The 21,011-nt window shown below is 41.7% G+C and overlaps 1 protein-coding gene across 2 annotated transcripts in view; it reads right to left on the bottom strand.

Moving 5' to 3' along the window:
* LOC136554088 (gamma-aminobutyric acid receptor subunit rho-1) overlaps positions 1-20,903 on the bottom strand; it is a 46,947-nt gene extending 26,044 nt beyond the window's left edge. Inside the window, exon 1 of one of the 2 annotated variants that reach the window (XM_066545888.1) lies at positions 20,823-20,903. The gene's annotated coding sequence lies outside the window, so the exon portion shown is untranslated. Of the gene's footprint in view, positions 1-4,006; positions 4,062-20,822 lie in introns of those variants that run through there. The other variant, XM_066545887.1, reaches the window with a different exon arrangement.
* Positions 20,904-21,011: the final 108 nt, after the last annotated feature.

Genomic DNA, 21,011 nt, shown 5'->3' with positions numbered 1-21,011 from the left:
CCCTTTTGTTGGCACAACGATGTTTTGACTTTTAGTGAGCTTTTGCATCATTCTAGTGACTGCCCCCCCGAAGCCTGGTGGCTTTCCAAGAGCCTGAGCAGTTGGGAAAACAGCAGACAGCTCTCTTGCCAGTGCTCCAGAACTCAGCTCCTTTCTGTAGGAGTTTTGGCACTCTGAACCCAACAGGCAGAAAAAGCCTTGCAATCCCTGCAGGTTTTGCACATGGCTGACTGCAAACTGTGAACGGGTCTGCAAGGTGAGAAAGCTTTTATTTTTATATTGCTGCTCTTTGAAGTGAAATTCCTTTGAGGTGATTTGTCCTGGAGATTAGCAAAAATAAGTAGTTGAGTCTTTGATTGGCACACAGACATTTTTACAGTGAATTTCAGTATTTGAGGGCTCTGTAGTAAGTCCCATGCAATAAAGCTATCTACTATGTTGCTTTCACTGTGACTGTCTGCATACTTTGACCTAGATTGATTTGTCATTTTCTTGTCACACTATGTCCTAAAGCCTCAGAGCTTTATTTAAGGAATTATTTGGGATCTTTTTCAAAATTCATGTCATGCAAACCCAGTCCTCATAAGACTGTGGTGCATGCATGGACTCTCATGGGCAAAACCTCTCCTGTCTGCTCACTCTTCTTCACAGCCCTTGTGTCTCATGCTAGAATGAGGTACCTGCAGTGAAAAATATTGTGACAGAGAAGGTGTCTGACCCTACAGCTCCCCATGTGCTCCACTCACCATATCTCTAGAATGTGAAGGCTGTGGATGTGAGCTCAGCTGGATCTGGGCAGGTGAAAAGAGAAGCCCTGGAGCTGAAAACTGCAGATCCAGTGGTGAGTTTTAATTTGAAAGCAGAGTTCAGCGCACGTGAGTCTCACCTGGAAGAAACTGACACACCATCTAAAGAAATAAGCTAGAAGCCTATGTATTCCTCCATCAGCTGCACCATGGCAATCAGGAGCAAAGCTGGACACGACTGTCAGGGACAGCAGGATGCTGGCAGGTCTTTACAGCAGGTGCCTCTGCCATGTGCCAACACCGGTGGCTGGCCCTGAGCCCTGGCACTGAGGCAAGAGGATGATCTTGTTGTTCTGTAGGGATTCTGGGGGTTAGGGAGGTCATGGGTGCAAATCAAGCCATCCTGAGCATCCTGTGATGGTGTGGAGACAGCCTTTTCCACGTCAAATAGATTTTCCCATCAATCTCCACTGAGGCCTTTGTCTTTCTTCAGAAAGAAAAGGCTACAGTGGAGGGATGGATTTCCATCCTGGTGCTTACCACAAGCCTTAAGGAGCAAGAAACGAGTGTTTAGAGAGGAGTAAAGAGGTCAATTACTCTAACTTCTCCTCCTGTATTCAGAGCTGGGTGTTGAAGGGAGGAGGAAACAGAGTCAAATCCAAAATGTTCAGGAGTAATGTTCTCTGCAAGTTTTTCTGATGTAATATACCATCCTCTGTTGCTCCAGAGGTTGTTACCATCCTCTGGATCCTTTTGAATCCAGGATCTAACTCTGTGATGGAAAAAGGCATGGACTTTGATTGAAAGTGTCAAGGAATCGTGGCTACTTCAAAACTGTTTTACACAACCAGCATCTTAACATAAGAGACCACCCCATGAGATCAAAGAGGCTTGGCTGGACCTCTGAGACGAGCTGTTCTGCCATACACAGATGCCTGGTAGTGTTTGGCAGGCATGATCTTCCACTGGGAGATCCTGACAGCAGTCCCAGAAGGTCAGGGGGATTACCTCTGCACACAGCACCTGCTGGAGGGCTGTACAAATACTGCACCTATTCCTGATGTCCATCCTGAAAAAGCAGTGAAGGGACAGAGGAAAACAGCCAAATGGCCAGGTCAAAGCTTGGGAAACATTCCATATTGAGAAATGCAAGAAGCCTTATCTCCTAAATGTATGTAAGCGGAGATGAATGGAGGCTTGGTCCTCCTGCAAATATCTTGGTGGAGAGGAGACAAGATAGCACAGAACAGGACCAAACAGATGGAAGCCAGAGTTAAAAAATACTTGCAATCCTGTTCTGAATTTGACATTGAAGGTTAGGGGTTTGGCACAGAAGGGTTTGTTGTTTGTGCTTAGGAAGAAATCCTAAGGTCCTATGGTCATCCTATGGATGGCCATAATCATCTTTTTTACCTTACATGGGTGTCTCACAGGCTGTGCCATCACAGGGCAAAGTGGGCACTGTACTGGGCACCACACTGCTGATGGACAACCAACCCTACAGCCACAGGACAACTTTGTTCCTCTCCCCACCAGCTCTCCTCAACATCACTGTGCCCTACTGAGGAGAAAATAGGCCAGAAATGCCCTCCCAGGCCAGTGTGGTCATGCTGGGAGGGCAGTGGAGCCAATTCTCCAGAGCCACACCACCTCAGGGCTTTCTGATGGGCTTACCCTGAAACAATTAGACCTCATATACAACGTATAGGGGAAGAGGCAGCTCCTGCATTTACTGAATAGGTACTTCTTTTCCATTTTCACACATTTTTAACACTTTTCTGCTTTGATTTGTTATATTGTCACTTCATTGCACTGACACTCTTAAGCATTTAGTGCAGTATAGAGCTTTCCCTAAAGATGAGAAGCAAGAAAATGGCTGTGTGTGCACGTTCCTCTCGTCTGGATGCTTCCCAGCTCACATGGTGGCACTTTGCTTTTCACCCCCTTCATTTGCTACAGCCAACACATCACCTCTGCTGTCACAGTCATGAAGCCTCAACAAAAAAAGGGATTTTGTGCCTGTCTTGTACCCATACTGGCTCTGGTAATGCATCCCCTGGGGGCTGGTCATGAAGAGAGCACTGCATCCATTTTGCCAGCTATACCTCCATGGAGGTGGTGTCACTGCTGAAGCCACTTCTTCTGTATGAAATGGTCCATGGATGCCCAAGTACTGATCAGGACATGGCAGTCACTCTGGAAGGTGCCCCTCACCTGCTACAAGGGGCTGTTGGAAAATAAGCACTTTCCATCCCTTCCACCATTCAGCTGTTTTTTTCTGAAAGCTAATAGGAGTGGTTTGAACTCCTCGGGACTGTGACATTCCTGCATTTCCATCCCTATACACTTTACAGTATGGATGATACAGAGTCTTTACAGAACAGCACTATAGTAAAGCAGAGACAACACAGGTTCAGTCTGTCACAAGCAACAGTACACAGCATTTAAACAAAATTAAATGTGTCAGCTATATTCTTACATAAAAAAAAGAAAAAGTATTTTTTCCCTCCAGGTGTAACTTGTTTTGTGCCTGAGCATAAAAATCTTCACACAAAGTTCCAACTATTTCCCAAATAGAATATAAATAATCAGAACTCAGTTGTAGCAAAAACCCTTCCTCAACTCAAATTCTCCTAAAATGGCTGTCTACAAGATAGTGAGAGCAAAATATCACATTGTCTTTTTGTAAGAGAGAAAGAGAGAGCGAGAGAAAGAATAGACAATGTTTTAGATAATTTTAGCATATTAATACAATATACTGAATGCTCTTTCTGTTTCTTCTGATAACCGTGATAACCGACCATTGCCTTGCTGAGACTTTATTTTTTTCCTTTTAAAAGGTCTATAAAAAAAATAACATGGGAACAAAAAACCAAATTCTGAATATTTTAATCTGAGATCTCAAGTCCATCTAATCTTCAGTGAATGCCACAATTCTCATGGACCTAAATTTCATTTCCCTTTCATGTAAATATTCTATCACATTTTAACTACCATTAATATAAATGCCTCTTTTTTTCTACCCTTTCAAACTTTGAGACACTTCAGAAACCTATTTTTTTTAATGAAACAGTGATTTTGACAGTAGAAAATGCATTAAAACTTACTCATTGGCAAAAGAAATGACAGAAAATATTTTTGCCTGAGAGATCACAGTCTGCAAATACAAGCTCAAATTATCTGTTAGTCATTTTATCATCACCCAAAACATTACATTTATCCAAACTGTAGCTGCTTAAATGTAAAAACATGAGACTCACCTGCCTTTTTTGTATACCTCATGTATTTCTTTTCCTTGTCGGTGGGTTCTGCATTCAGTGGATAAAATCCATCCCCACAGCAGGAGGAAAATGCTAAAATGCATTTTATGGACAGTCAACATGTTACCTGAAGGTCTAGTATCCAGAAATAGTCCATACAAGAAAAAGAAAATCTAAATGTAGATCCTGTTTCTCTTTTTAAGACATTATCGGTCTGATCGTTATTGGAAGGATGTTTACTCATACAAAAAATCATCCTGCAGTATTTAATCTGGACAGTGGGGAAAGCAATTTCCACTAAACCTATAAATCCTTCTACGTCAGATGGCAGGGATTTTCTAGCACTGTTGAATTCACGTATTCTCAGACAACAATTATTTTTAGTCCAAACAGGCTATTTTATTAATTGGTTTAAATTGAACCCTGTTCAAATACCTGTGGCCCATATACATATATATTTCTGCCTTGTTAAGTGAAGTAGTGCATTTGTTCAGCTAGATGTCATTGGTAATTCTTTAATCACAAAACTTATCTGTGTAGCAGTAATGTTTGTTACAAGCATTGCAATAAATTGAAAACTATTAATAAAGATATATCAATTTGCAGAGAAAAAAAATGTATTTAGCTCTACAAGCAGCACTTGATCCTGTGTGTTCTACATTACTTTAGCATCCAGTGGTGCTGTGGCCAGAGTGGTTCTTTCATGACTTGTGCTCTGCTGAGCACCATGTCTGGAAAGTATCCAGTGCTCAGAGGAACAGGGAAGGACAGAATGGGGGACATGCCTCTGCCCTCTGCATAGGGATGTTGGAGGCATCCTGCTGAAATCGAGCAGCAAACACCCACCAGAGCTGCAGGAGAACTTGGGGGCCTGGTGTGCCAGGTCTCATGTGGCTGGCAAGATCCTCATTTGTGGTAAAGAAAATAAAATGGTGTGGGCAGAAATAGGACAGTCAAGCCAGCCCCACTGCCCATCAGTTTGGAGCTCACACCCTCCCTGCACAACCCGCAGGTCCGTGTTCACCCTCCTTCTCCTCTGTGCCTCTCCCCAAGGCTTCACAGCTTTGGTTCTTGTGCCTTCTCATGGAGAATTCACCTGTGTCCTGCTGACACTTCCAGCCTTGTCCTACCCCTTTGCTGACAAGGCTCTTCTTCCTCTGCCTGTTACCTGTTATGGATTTCTATTTCAGAGCAGTTTGTCAGGTCACTCGTCTCTTTCTACAAACGCTTGGGAGCAGATCTCTACCTGGCCTAAGCTGCTGTGGCTTTACTGACTTTGGTGAGCATTTACACTGCCTTGGGATCCATGGGAACAACACACTGAAAGGCACTAACAGTTCCTTCAAACAACAAAGATTCAACTTCATGATTTGCAGGGGATAAAACATTTTCTACACAAATTCATGCAGGCTTCAAGAGATGGGCAATCAGTCACCAGCAGTTTGTTGTGATGATTGATCAATGCTACTGTTCAAAGAAGTTGTACCCATTTAACTTTGAAAATCACCTGCATTCCATTTACACTGATTCACTATCCTTCTCAAGGAGAATAAAAAGCACCTTAATAACTGTTATTTTCACTGGTGGGGATGTTAGATCTACTCTTCTCAGTCTCAATAGCCTATGTAAATGTATTTTTGATTTATATGTATTTTAAAAATACTGATCCCTTTCTTATGCAGAGAAGCAATGGGGATTGACAAGCAATGGATAGCTATGAATTTACTTAGCTGCTCTAAAACAGCTGGAGGTGCCTTGGTACACAAGAGAGGAGGGAAACAATTCTTCTCTCACTAACAGACAGAATTTGCCAAAGGAATATATCAAGAAGGCCAAAAAATGTGTTTAATTTCCCTTTTTTTTGGATTGTTGTTCATAGAAAAGTTCAAGTATGAGCAATTCATAAAAAACCCCTGGAACAAATCATCAGACAACTTCTAAATTCCTTAAAGAAAATGTCAGGATGAAGAATAGCTGTGGGCTCCTGAAAAATAAACATGTGGAAGAAGCCCCTTTCCCTGACAGGCCAACAGGCTTCAGAGCTGGGGGAGAAGCAGCAGATTTAGATAAGCTTTCAAAACCATCTCACACAGCACTCCCATAAGCAAGACAGAGAAGCATGGTCTTGTTGAAATGTCTGTAGGACTTATGCAAAACATTTGCAAGCTTTAGTTCAGTTTATCTTGCTGCACCTCAGAGCAGCTATCCATGACTGCTCCTGGCCTGCAAGGTATAATAAATGTGTTTTGCAAATGATCTGCAAGGAAGCTGCAAACCACCTGGGGGGTAACCCAAAGGGACGGTAGGAATGGCACAGTGTATGCCTCCAGGTGTGTAAAGTCACTTCAAACAGAAAGATACTCTGCTCCAAATGGCCATGAGATGCAGAACAAAAGGGTAACTGAGAAGGGGGAAATGTGGTAAAAATTAGGTTAGATACTAGATTTGGTACTAGGAATATTTTCTAACAATAGGGACAGGGAAGCATTGCAGCAGATTACATGGAAAGAGTTTGCAATTGCCATCATTAGAAATAATTAAGACAGCTGTAGTGGATCTTGTCTTAGGACCCAAGGTTAGACTACATTACTTCCCAAGGTCACCTCCAGCACTATTTCTATCTGGTTTTCCCAGAGGAAAAATGATGGAAAATTTCCATATCAAAATTAGAAAAAATGTAAAAATTCAGACATCTAGGAGCAAGAAGAGAGATGGCCAGGTGCCTTGTATATGAAAACTAAAACAGAAAAAAATCAAACAAAAGAACTTTCAAAAAGTTTGTCCCCTAGTTTTGCTTAATATTGATCTTGAGCAGATGGACAATTAGTTTTGCCTGCTTTCTCCATTAGAATGTCTAGAGATTCAAGATATAGCACTATTTTCATTCAGCAGGTAAAACTCTCTGGATATCAGATACGAAAAGAATGAATATTTTGCAGTGACCAGTATTTTTAACAAGTTCATCTGTTTAGACATTTTGTGGGCTAGCTGTGAGCTGACTGCAGTCTCCTCAAATGACTTTATTATTTATCTTATCAGCTGTTAGATTTGGTGAGAATATCCCAGAGATACACATCAAAATATTTGCATTTTTATTTATTACTTAGTTTTATTTGATTTGGAAATCCCTTGGCATTTTTTTCTTGTTGAGCCATCAAATCAGTGTTCACAAATATAAAATTTAACATGCACTCTGCTTTCCAGATACCCAACTAGTAATAAAATAAGTACTAACTTTCCACCTGCATTTGATGCTTACCAGATCTCAGAGCAAATTTTAAAATGGAAAAGCCACAATACTGTTGACTTTCCTAACTTTAACACCAGTTCTATGGATAAGAGACAACCATTTGAATGTGAAATGATTGTGTCAAATCTCTCAAAGCCAGACAACAGCTGATCCAAGAATAGACCAAGAAGTGGGGATGGACTGTAGCCATGAAGTCAACTTAGCAAGGTTGAATTTTGCAGTAGGAAAGGCCAGCTATTTCCTTTTCATAGCAGAAGCTTTCTTTCCTGGAATGCTTTTGTGCTTGAGGCCAGACACCAGGCTTATTTGGGTTAGAGCAGGAGCTGAATACAATTGATAATCCACAACAAAAATATAAAAACATCTCAGAGAGATGAAACAAATTATTCTGAACAGGAATGGTGAAGGAAATCAGAGTTCTTGAGTAAGTAGCAATGAATAAGGTTTGAAGTTGTGTTGGAGGGTAGTCCCCAGAAGCTGCCTGCACTTAGAGCAGCTTGATCTCCCCTCAGGAATGCCACCCCCAGCTCCTGCTCAGCTCCTGCCAGCTGGTGATGCTTTCCTGGCTCGAGGATTTTATCACTTTCATCACTATGTTCCTCAGAGTTCAACAGGGTCTTGGGCTTTTGCTTAGTTACTGAGGCATAGAAATGCAGGTTTCCCAGACTGTTCAGGACTTTAATCCTGGATTTCCTGGATTTTCGTTAACAAAGCATGATAAGAAATGTCACAAAAATAAACTTTTCATTCAATTTGGGGCAACCAAATTATTATAATTTGTTAAATATACACTTTTTTCCATTTGATTCCAGAAGAGTAAACTATTTATCCAGTTCTATTTATAACCTATCCATCTCCAAAATGAGAGCAGAAGAAGTCAGAAGAATAAATTGAGACATATTGTTTTGCCTTTGAGACAACAATATACTGAGATACTGAACTTGCCAGGAGCAGAAATCCAGTCTGGAGAACAGTCACACAAGCCACCAGACACCACAGGAACCCAGGAATACTTTCAGTGCCTTCAGGGCAAGGCACAATGCAGTGAAAGCATCTGACACAACAATAACTTGCTCAAATCACCACCCAGCCTTCTCTTATTTAACGAACTACCCAGAGCTTCAAAAAGTGCAGCAACACACAGCACATCAGTGTAAACACTCTTGGAGCTATAATCAAGCTATAGCAGACACACATAAAAGAGCATTTAGATGTTCTAACCTCTTCCCAGCAGGTGTCTGCATTTAAGAGCTATTGATGCAAGCATGGACAACTGTGTCACTGTATCTCTGTTGTGATTTATGTTTGTGGGAGCTGGAGGAGCACAAGAGTTCCTGTGTAACAGACTGCTTGGCTTCTGGACAATTATTTCCCCTCTGCAGCTCTGTTTCTTTCAGAAATGATACTCTGCTCCAGGACACAATGGTCAGAGAATAGTTTTTTACTTCTTTAGTGTCTTCTGTCATGGGTGTTGTCAGACACTTTTAAAATCTCGCTTAATATGAAGTTAGTGGGGTTTCTGCATCCATTACTTGTGTCCTTTTTAAGAAAAATACTTCAATTCTTTGGGACATTTGCAGGAGATCCATGCTCACTTTGTGTAAGGTGAAATATGTCAGCTAGATCCCTCACATTTGTTGGGTTACAGGACCATCCAAGGAGGATGTTGGTACAGATGAGGAATAGAATTTGATCAACCTAGGGATAAGTGGCATTTCCACTGAGTTTCACTATGGTGGCATTAGCAGAGCTGGTGGCTATTCCTAGCATTCCTAGCTCTCTTAGCTCTGCTCTTTGTATGACTAAAAATCAAACTCCCCAGGAAGCTGAGAGGATGAGAGAAGAGGGAAGATAGGTATTTACGCTGGAATGGTTAAAACTAAAGAAGCCCACATAGAAAGGGAAAGAAGACAGTGTTTCCTCTGCAGGCACAAGAGGCAAATACATCCTTTTCCAGGCTGTAGCTAGAGGTGCTGTGATTGTGGAAAGCAGAGGTTGGGAGCTACTGGTCAGAATAGGGCAGAGAAAACAGGAAGATTTTTGTTTTCAGTGTTAAAGATCATTATATGATCTGGCATAAGTGTGCACCAGGATGGGAATCACATCACTTTATATCACTTTTTGGCCACTTTATGGCCACGGTTTCCACCACAAATAGGGTTGTCACATTTGTTTTCACGCCCCTGCTCCTCTCTGGTGTCTCTTGCACCCCTTACTTATAACATCACGTCAGAGCAGATTCATGTGCTTTTTGTGGCAAACCCTGGAACTTCTCCAAGCAGCGATGAGGACATCGGTGGACCTCAAGAAATCATAAACACTAAAGATTTCTGTGCAACTTGAATGACAAGGAGGAGCAAGTGCCAATGAACCCGTGACCCCAAGCCTTCTTATCGCAGAATAAAAATCAGATAGAGACAAGGCAGTGTACATGGGCCTCTAAGCCGCTATAAATCCCTAAATGGATTGTGCACTGCATGAAAGAAAAGGGAAATAGGCCAAGCCCTCACTGAACAGAAACCTGAATGGCTACAGCAAACAATGTGCCTGAGTGAATTGCACTGCTCCGGGACTAATGCTGTTCCTACTGCCGAAAGGAGCAGCAATGCGAGGCACGTCTTTAGTACCACTCTCCTTTCATCAGAGCTCTTCCCTCAGGGATGTCTTTCTCCACCAAATGTGTCTTTGTTCCCCACATGATGTGTCTCTGTGCCCGTGGAGGCACATTTGAGTTTGCAAGTGCCTCTGCATGGCCCTGCACTCAGAGATTATGCGCATTGCGTGCTGAGCTGTGTCCTTTTGTTTCTGCCCCTCCTGCAATTCCCCGGAGCTGCCTTAGCTGGATTAGGCGGCTTTGTGTGTTCTTGGCCGTGGGGAACCTGACCTTTTGCATGGAGGTTCTGCTACTAAAACTGAAGAAAAGATAAAAAAAAAAGAGTAGAAGATAAATGAGAGATAAAAAGACACTTTTAGAAGTATACTTTGCTGCTAGCAGTTTAACAGGGTTGAATTAAATATTGAAACTACATACATGCCTAGTGCAGCCTGGTCCAAAGGATTTTTTCCTGCTACTAATAGATATACTAGGGGAGGCAGACTTGGGATACTAAGGATGTCAAGGGTTCCCCTGATGCTCCCCAGTATGTCCTAATGCCCACAGTACACAGCACTCATTTGTTAGGAGGGACTGCTCCCTTAAAGGAAATTCTGTTGGAAGATTCAGAACTAAAAGATTTGAAAGCATGGATCAAAGACTGGATTGAAATTATACCCTGGACATTGTAGACAGGTGTAGGAGGATAAAATATAAGAAAATAAAGATAGTGTAGAAAGTAATCTTACCCCTAAGGAGTGGCAGCTGGACCAATTATCAAAGATTAGGAACAGGCCTGACTTTAACAGGCCACAGCTGTAACCAATGAGAAGAAGAGCACTATAAAAGAGGGAACTGGAGTTAGCTGGCTGCTTTGTGATGAATAGAGTCAGTGTTCTGAGGAGCTGCCCATGAGAAACACCAAGAAGGTATGAAACTTTTGTGATAAGGAGATAACAGTATGGAACTCCTGCAATAAGATGAGAACAGACAGGATCTAATTTCACTCCAGCTACTAGATTCTGGTCCTTAGTCCCTCTATCTAGTCCATGCCATCCTGCTTTTTTTGCAATAAGTACTTTTCTTACAATAAAACCCTAGCTTAAAAAGGGTTTCCCAGTTTCCCCTACTCTACTGTTCTCACAGTTCATCTGCAGCACCTCATGGGGAATTTCATCATCAATATGCCAAGGGCCTCTGCCTATCAATGAAGAAATTGTTCCAAATGTTTTTCAAAAAACAGCAACAAAATGGAAGAAAAAAGAAAGGTGATGAGTCTGAAATTCTTACACACAAACACTGAGATTCCAGCACAGCCATCTCAAGGCAAAAGCTGACATGGGTATGAGTAACATCTACAGAACTGTCAACAGCAATTCAGCAAAGGCAGTAGTGCTTAATAGGAGAATTGTCCTGCCAATATTCAGAGGGGATTAAAGGAACAACTGGACTAATTACAGCCCTCAGCCTGAGAAAATATTGGAAAGGCTGATATGGCACTCAATAAATGAAGAATTAGTGAGTAATTTGATTAATGTTAACTAGCATGGCTTTAAAGAAAAATAGATCTTTCCAAGTTAATCCTTTTTTGATTAATTTAAAATGTGTTTGCCAGAGGAAATAGAGCTGTGTGATGTGCTTCTGTAAGGCGTTTAATGTTGCACTACATAGTGTTTTTATTAAGGAACTGCTACAATACAGTACCAAGATAAAATAAGGAAAATATTAAAATATTTTAATACTGGATAACCTTCCCCCATATTGAATATGACTGCAAATGGCTAGTCTTCATCAGGTAATGCAATTATCTCCCCAAGAGGCTGGTTCTTTATCCTATGCTGTTCTTAATAAAAAGCAGGAATAAGACACGAACTTACTCCTGAATAAGCATGCAATGGCATGAAGCAGACCAGAAAAACGGAAGGACCACTGACAAAGAGTAAATGAGGTGCAGTGCAAAGGATCAAAACGTGCCAAAACTAACCTCACAGATGTTGCAAAAGCAGAGCAAAAAATCAATGAGGAAGGCACAACTTTGAGGGGAAGATATGAGGGATATGGCATGGATACTTAAAAAAAAAATCTTTGCCAAATTGAAAGCCATCAAAAGGCATGGCATGCCATCTAGTGGAGGGACATGGACCAAAGCTTGCCCAATAGATCCCCATTGAAATGGCAAAATTTCATTTCCCTGCCCGAAAGAAAATAACATTTCCTTTTGGGCAGGGAAATGAAATCTTTCAAAACAGAAAAGAAAGACTTACAAACACTCTGGAAATGAGATATGATCAAATGAAATGCAATTGAAAAAAAACCAAAAAATCAGAAAATCAGGAGATTTAGTGACTACAAGAAAGTGGTATGGGAGAAAATGAGATGCAGTGCTGTCCTGGTTTAGGGCAAATTTGGGAGAAAACCTCCAAAACTGGGCCCCCCAGAAAGCAAACCCACGCAGCCCCTCTCCCCAGCCGGTTCGGGAAGGATTCCTCAGAGAGAAGTGGAAAGAACCTGTTTATTTAGCAGGCAAAACACCTCCCAGCACGCAGAATGAACAATACCTGATGACAACACTCTGTCACCGCTCTGAAAAAGGTGACAAATTCAGAAAGTCTCTCCTGGGAGTGGTCACTCTGTTATTAGTCCCTCCAGCACTGGGGATAGCTACTGCAGGCCACAAGGTGCAAACTCTCGGTGTTTCTTTCTGCTGAATACAGAGGCAGTCAAAATGACAGATTTAAAATGGATGCTCACCCCTGCTTTTATGCAGTGTGTGTATGAAGTTCTCTGCAGATTGACTACAAAGAAATGGCATTACATAGACACAGCCTGAAATCACAGTTAGTTGATGTGAATGAGTGGTTTAGGTCACCTAAAGAGTCACTATCAAAGGTATTAGCAAAATCATGTGTAATGTAAATTTGCAAAAGCATGATTTAAAACTTGGTGGTAAGTTTCACTCTATTACTTATTACACAGATGAAGTACACAAAGGAAAATTGTATTAGGATCAATTTGCATGGAGATCAGGGTCACAAAAGGGCAAGGGGGTAAGGGAGATCCTCCCACTGAGAGACAAGGCTGAGTTGACCCCTCACTTTCTAAACTCCTTATGGAGCCTAGGTGTGGTTGAGTCCAAATTTCACCTCAGACTTGGTCAGCAGCTTATATCTAAAGGGTTTAACAACCCTTAATAATTTACTAACTTAACAATGAATGATAGAATAGGATTTACAATAATCACAGCAGTAGCTTAACTACAAATCAGAGATGGCAACATTCACACTACACTTGCTCTAAGGTAATTCCATCAATTACGTACAAAGGTACCTGTTAAAAATTCTCCTCAAGTTTGGTGAAATACCTCAAATAATAAAAAGAATTGGGCATGGGTATTACTAGTCCAGGATCCATGATCAGCCTTCAATAATGATCTCCAATTATCTTGAGCTTGAGAGTTGGCATGCTCTGAGAAGCATCCCACTCAGAGGGAGATGCTGCAGCCCAGGAAACTCAAAGAGCCTCACTCAGGACTGCAGTTGATAGGGTGACCAAAGATTTGGCTGTAATCATCTGTCAATCTCCATCCTGGCTATAAACTATCCAAGATTGTAATTACTGAACTTTCCTCAGTAACTATAATATTGTTCCACTTGGGCTATGATTCAGACAGAACAATGTTCCAAGGCTATCTGTTAGAAAACAGAAGTTTCTAAGGTAACAGAAGTTCCTAGGAACAGACAATGTTTCTGATAGGCTCAAGGGGAGTTTAAGTGCCCAAGAGTCATTAATCAAGATGGAGGCTTAACGAGAATTCCTAAGGTCACAGAGCAGCCTGGAGAGGAAGAGGGATGCACCACTACAGTTGAGACATATTATTTCAGATATAGGAAGAAAACTTGAAATTTTCTACTCCAAATCAAAGCCCAAGTCTTGGTCTTTTGCATTGCTAGGTTTAAAGTAAAATGAAGTTGGTAAGCACAATGAGTCTTTCGCATGGCTGTTCAGGTCAAGGTATTTCAGTTTCTTTTGTGGGCTTTTGTTTTGAGGCGAGGGGTTGGAGTGTGGGATTTCAGTAGGAGCCATCATCACCAAAAGCCCAGACTGTTGCTGTCTGTTCAGGGGGGGATTCCCCGGGGTCCCCTAGGCTGTGTGCTCACTGGTAGCAGCAGGCAGGCAAGGAGACTCCACATGGCTTCTGAGGGTGCTGATCAGGTGACGGTTTATTTGGGATATCCCACCCTCAGGAGCAGCATGGTTTCTGAGGGAGAAGGGGGAAAGAGGAAAGGAGGGGGAGAGAGGGAGAGCCCAGGGAGAAAAGGGCCAAGAGGGAATCTCGTGTCCCTGGCACAGCTTAACAGGGAGGTTCAAAGTGGGCGTAGAATCAGACTTGGGCCAATGGGGTTGCAGGTACATGGTACTGCAGGGGAGGATCACTGGTTTGGAATAAACCCTACATTTTTGAGGGGTGAGACAGAGCATACCATTTAAATAAAATGTAACACCACACCAGACCACAAGTGAGGGAGGCCATAAATATGGTTTTGCAACTGGTCATCACATTTAAGAGTGATACATAAAAATTGGAGAGTGTAACTACAAGTAAAATCAAAGATCAAAAATCAAAAGTATATAACAAAGTGGGATTTTTTACCTAATTAAAGGGAAGACTGGTGATTTTCAAAAACCATAATGAAGGAAAATCAATGATAACTGCTAGGAAAATTTCAGGGTAGACATCAGGAAAAACCTTCTCAGGGTTAAGAAGTTCCTGGGAGAAATTGCCAAGTTTTCATTACTGAAACTTATTAAAACCAAGACAAATGTCTATCAGGAATGACTTAGGCATAGGTGCTCTGTTCTAGGAAGACAGAAATACAACAAATACACCATTTGTCTATAATATTTCAGTATCTAAATTGTTTCTTGTTTATAAGAAATTTATTTTATTTCAATGTTTCTTATGACAGGAACCTCATGAAGTTCGAAAAAGAGAATTGCAAAGTCCTGTACCAGGGGAAGAACAACCCCAGGCACCAGACCCTTAAGATTAGCTCAGTTGGTGAGAGCATGTTGCTGATAACACCAAGGTTGTGGGTTTACTACCTGTATGGGCCATTCACTTATGAGCTGGGCTCAATGATCCTGTGGATCCCTTCCAACTCAAAACATTCTGTGATTCTGTAACAAGAAGCAGCTGTACCTGCCGGGGCTAGCCAGCTGGGAAGCACCTTTGGATAAAATGACCTCAGTGTCCTGGTGGACATGAGGTTCATCATGAGCCAGCAATGTGTTCATGCCACAAAGGTGACTACTGTTATCCTGAGCTAGGATGCAGGAATGCTGCTGTGGGCAGGGGCAGTAATCCTTCCCCTCTACTCAGCACTGGTGGTGCCACACTTGGAGGAATAGGTATCAATGCTGGGTCCCTTCTTAGCTTCCACTAGGAACCAATGAGTTTCATAATCCTTTCTATGAAGAGGAAAGCTTGAAAAGTAATCTTTAAGAAAATCAAGTCTCAGGACATTCTGGGAGTGAGAGTGTATGGAATGGAGAGTGGAACAAATACAAGGCTTTTATTTTATGGCTGGGCTCCTATGGCTCAGACACCTTTTGTAATGGATGCAGTGTCAGAAGAATGGGTTTAATATGATAGGGTGGGTCTCAGAATACAACTTGAGCTCAAAGAACAGGTTCTTTTCACTTTCTGACTGCTGTGGATTTAGAAATAGTTAGGAAGTACAGTGTATCCCCAAGTGAACAGTATTGCTAAGAGCAATAGCCTTGGAATTTGGATCTGATAATAGCCTCAAGTTTTCACCTTTTCAAAATAAAGAAATCTTATCTCTAATCTACAAAATAACCATATGCTTGGCTAAATTCAATTTACAACCCAAATGATATCTGAGCAGGATACTTTTTTCAGCCCAAATTATTTTTAGAAGTAAGTCACTGGCGAGTTTCCACATATTAGTTACTGCTGCCTCTGAAGCTATGGTTTGCTTATTTAGCAGGAGTTCAGAGATTCTCAGTGCAGCTCAGAAGTGAAGTGTGAGCCATATCAATTTCAATAGAGCCACTGGCAGGGAAAGTCAATCACTCTGCTGACAGGAGCTATAGACAACCTTCTTGTGCAAGGCAAGCTGCAGTGCTTTGCCTGGTTACTGTGCCTTGCAGGGGACAACTATGCAGTAATTTCCTCCTATTTTCAGGGACATTTTAGCTAACATCAATTTTATCAATGTCTATTTTTCTTTGAAAGTTTAAGTTATATAGCTGACTCCAATGGTATTTTGGAAAATACCTGGTGAGCTCTCCTGGGATTTACAGTAATGTGCTGTCTTGGTTTTAGCTGGGATAGATTTTTTCACAGTAGCTAATATGGGGTTGTGTTTTGGATTTCTGCTGAACACAGGGTTGACAAGACAGGGATGTTTTTTGCTGTTGCAGAGCAGCACTTGCAGAGTGAGGAGTTTTCTGCTTCTCCTAGTGCCCTGCCAGCAAGAGGCTGAGGTGTGCTAGGAGCTGGGATGGAACACAGCTGACCCCACCTGACCAAAGGGGTCCATACATATGGTGTCATGCTCAGCATATAAAGCTGGGGGAAGAAGGAAGAAGGGGGGACATTCAGGGTCATGGCATCTGTCTCCTCAAGTCACATGTGCTTTCCTGGAGATGGCTGAACACCTGCCTCTCCATGGGAAGTGATCCATTAATTCCTTGTTTTGCTCTGCTTATGTCTGTGGCTTTTGCCTTCCCTGTTAAACTGGTTTTATCTCAACTCATGAGTTTTTTTTCACTTTTGCTCTTCTGATTCTCCCCCATCTCACTGGTAGGGTGTGAATAAGCAGCTGCATGGGGCTGGGTGTGCTGCAAAGTTTCTCTTGGGCCTGCATCTTTCATCTTTTTCTGTCCAAACTTTCCTAAGATCAAGGTCACAAACAAACTTTAGTGTTAGACTAATCTTATATATTAAATGATCCAGAGCTACACTGAGAGTAACAGTCCCCAGTCCAGATGGGCAGCAGCTATCACAATGTGATGGTTGAACCAGGCAAGCCCAAATGACAAGGAAAGAGGGCTACCTAAAACATTTTCTCTTGTATGGGTCTATTTTAATGGCTTTAGGCACCAAACCTAATTCCTACGTTCAAGTGTCATGATTTATGTAGGATTTAAAAAAACAACCGCCTTCAGAGATCTTTTGTATAAAGGTCAAATTTTTGAGGACTCAACTCTGGACCAGGGAAACCTTGGATTCCAGTCATATGGCAGCTGGACAGGGTCTGAACTCACTACATCTAGCTCTCTTGACATGTTCATGAGGGTTTTTTTGAATATGCACTACCAAGAAGGGAGTAGATCAAAAAATATAATGGTACATAATAGCACGGACCTTGTATTCTAATTACCTATCGGCATTTTTTTTTTTCACTTCTGAGGTCATATGTGCCTTTGGAGGACTGTAGAGTTATTCAAAAAATTACATCTGTGATGCCATCAACCCTACTCTATAGCATGTTGATGGTCCTCAACCCACCCTGCATAGCTATAATGCTGCCAGCTTCATGGGCAGCATAGCCAGGGCAAATTAGAAGCCAAGGGGCAGTGATAGGCATGGCACCTTTTACAGAATATGATGATACAAATGATGCCCTAAGTTTTAGCTTTCGTATTTTCAGATTCTGCCTTAGTGTGTGATTCTGAACTTCATAGAAAGTGTTGTTGCTGTTGACCTTGTTTCAGAGAAAAGAGCCCCACTCTTTCAAGGGGCGAAAAAAGCTAAGACTTTATTTTATACATCCCTTTTTACAGAGTTTTATAAACCCTCCCGTGCCTATCCCCAGTTGGTCAGTAACAAGCTGTTACCTCGTAGTAAAAGGTCAGTCCTGGAAGAGTGTCTGCATGCAAGAAAGAGTTGTTTGTGATATATTGTTTTTGTTCTTTTGCTGAGACGGCTGGGATTGTTGAAACAGGTACAAGAAAAGAGCCCTAATCTGTAGAATTCTTTTGCAGGGAAACAAGTTGTTTGCTGCCATTACAGGCTTCTGTTTTCATGAAGAGCTGTTAGCTTTCTCCCAGCTATGTCGGACCAAATCAGGTTTCAGCCTGCAAGCCTGCTGTTTGCCACCACAAAGTGTTTGCAAGTTCTCTTCACAGGGTAGTTAGACAAAGCAATCCTTTTCCAGATTGAGACCCAAAGACAGCCATTACAGCCTCAGGCCCAAAAAGCATAAACGATGGTGAATTGAAGAGAGCAAACTGAGAGGATGGGACTTCATAACCTGAGGCTGTAATTGGACAATTTACCCCAATATGTAAATGGACCAAAACTTCTAAAAGTGTGAAGACTCGTGATGGGTCATCCATTTGTGTCCATCTTGGGTCCATCTTGGGCAGAATCCTGGCCTGGCTCTTGTACTGCCCAAGGTGTATCCTTTAAAGGCCTTTGAATAAATATCTACTTTATTCCTTTAACTCTGTCCAGCCTCTGTTCCAGATCAGCCTCTCTAGGCATCACAATCAGAAGGCAAAAGCCAATTAGGTGACAAAGAAACAGAAAATGTGCTAAAAACTTACTTAAATAGTGCAAGGGTGAAAAGGATGAAGAGTTAAGTTCTCACACCACAGCCCACTCTTGTCATCATGTTATATGAGCTGTCTGCCCCCAAGGATGGTAAGACAAGAACAGTGAGCACCATGTACCCCAGCTCTTGTGACTGATTTAACTTGTATCTTTTAATCCTCCTGTATATCCTCCCAGTATATTGGTAAAAACACGATTCAGATTACTTGGGCAGAGAGAAGGCTTAACCAAATGATTTTTTAATTAATTCATTCCCACAGCAAATTATTTCCTTATAAAATTTAATTATTATTAAACATACACACCAACTTCAATACACATAAATTTTCCTCCAAGCTCACCATGTTGTATGAACACAAACACAAACATTCCAAAGAAATCTACAGTTACTAGAAGGCAAATGTAAAAAACCCCAGCATTATGGAGTAAGCAGCTACTGGGATGTACAAATCAACTTCTTTAACCAAATAACTCATAATTGCTACTCTTTTCAGCAGTTATTTAAAACAAGCCTATAGAATTTTAAGGTATAGTACATCATATGTTGAGAACAAAAGAAATTACTATGTAGGCATGGAAAGACTCATCACTACTCTCAGGACTGTATATTTATTACTCTATTACTAAATTATTACTTTTCTATTAATATCTGATTCCTTCACAGGAGACATGAAAATTTTAGCCATTCTTGATTAAAATGCTAAGTAAAATCTCAGAAAACAAATTGTTGTGTATTTTTATAGTACAATTAACAACTTTGCATACTTTTGCATTTTGTCAGTTGTTACAGTCTGCACTTTTAGTCCCAAATAAGTTTACCTTAATTAATTGGAGGCTTAGTAAATACATGCCCCAACTATCTGGCAAAGCATTTGACTAAACTCCATGCAGCCAAAATATGTTCTCTAGCTACTTAAACAGCTTTACTGATGTTTGTGTAAAGAGGGCAGTAAGAAAGGTTCCATTTTCATAGAACAGATTCTATTAGGTTTTGTAAATATACTTACAAAGGTATCTGGGATAAATGTCCATAACATGGTGTTCTACATTTAAACTGCTTTTCATCAGCAAGTGCCTGCAAAGACAGCCATCTGAATGCGAGACTTATAATGCAGAGAACTAATGCTTCCAAAAATAAGATGTTGACCACTCAATATAGTAAATGTACACCTTCTATCTAATAGAGTATGTTTAAAATAAGGTTATATCAGTCTTACATAAGGCATTAACTTACTTCAACAATAGTTTGGACATGAATCATTGTACAAGAAACTAATTTTCCCACTTTTACTAATGTGACAATTATGAATTATTCTAGTGCCTGAAAATTTTCTGAAGTAGTACAAACATGGCAACTAGGCAAATATATTACCTGCCTAGCTACAGGGATTCATATGCATATGTTTTCTTTTCCTGATTCTGAAAGTGAACCATACCATAGAAGTGTTTATGTAGGCATTAGGTGAGGTGAATCTCAGCCACACCCCAACGTCTCCCATGATGAAAACAGGGAAGTATAATAAGGCACACTTCCAAAATGTTACTTTGGTATTAGGCAGGTAACAAATTTCTCTTAATGTGAAGGGTCTCCAATTCAAGGCCTTTTGGAACAGAGAAGCCCTGGCATCAGACAGACTCTGAGACTATGAGCATTAACAAAATGAACATATAAATTTCAAAACAGAAACCATGCATAAAATCTTACGATTCCTTTGGGATGTAACTGCACAATGTTCTAATCCAAAAAGTATTTATTTAAGGACCTAACTGATGCTAGAACAAAGCTGTTGCCTTGGGAAGCACAGGGCAGGCACAGAGAGTTCTCTGCTGTGGAAGGCAGATTTCATCAACCACACCTGGCAATATCTGAGTGTTACTTGTTCACCTTTGAGTAGCAGGAGGGCCGGGGGCACCAAGAGCAACCCCCCCAGCCAGGGATGCACTCTGCAGTCTGAGAAGGGGATTTAAGGCAGTGGACTTCTTTCAGCAGTTTAACTTAGAAATCCAACCAGCCAAAAAACGAAAATAAGGGGTTAAGAAAGGTTAAATTTTCAGATTTTTAAGACTACCACGTCTACAGTTATGCCAAAACGTATCCTGTTAAATATACAGCCTGGGAGCTAGCAGACCACGTACCACGGTGATGGATACAGTTTGGTTAAAAAAATTGGGTGCTACACACAGGAGGGCAGCTGCCTTCCGTGGTAGCCTAAAGAAAACCCGCGGCTGATCACACGGGTTTGTTTTCCATGGAGGATGAGGTGAGGAATGCCGATGTATAAGGAGCGGACCAGGGATGAAGGCACCCGTAGGCAAGGAAAGGATTACCCTTGTCCGGATCTTTCCTCAGGAGCCCAGACGAAAACCCCTCAAAGCAACTGTCCCTCACCTCAAGCCCGACTGGGGCGCACAACGGCCGCAGCCGAGTCCCGAGCGAGGCCCCGGGCTGCCCTCACGGCGGGCAGCCCTCTCTGCGGGCTGCCCTCACGGCGGGGTCCGCACGGGGCGGGGGCAGTGGGCAGGCGCCTCCCCGAGCGGCGCCCCCGCTCCTGACGGCGCTTCCGGCCGGGGGAGCCGG

The sequence above is a fragment of the Molothrus aeneus genome, chromosome 3 (genome assembly GCF_037042795.1).
Source record: "Molothrus aeneus isolate 106 chromosome 3, BPBGC_Maene_1.0, whole genome shotgun sequence".
Lineage (NCBI taxonomy): Eukaryota > Metazoa > Chordata > Aves > Passeriformes > Icteridae > Molothrus > Molothrus aeneus.
Note: the sequence above shows the minus strand (reverse complement) of the source record. Positions and strands in the feature narration are given on the sequence as shown.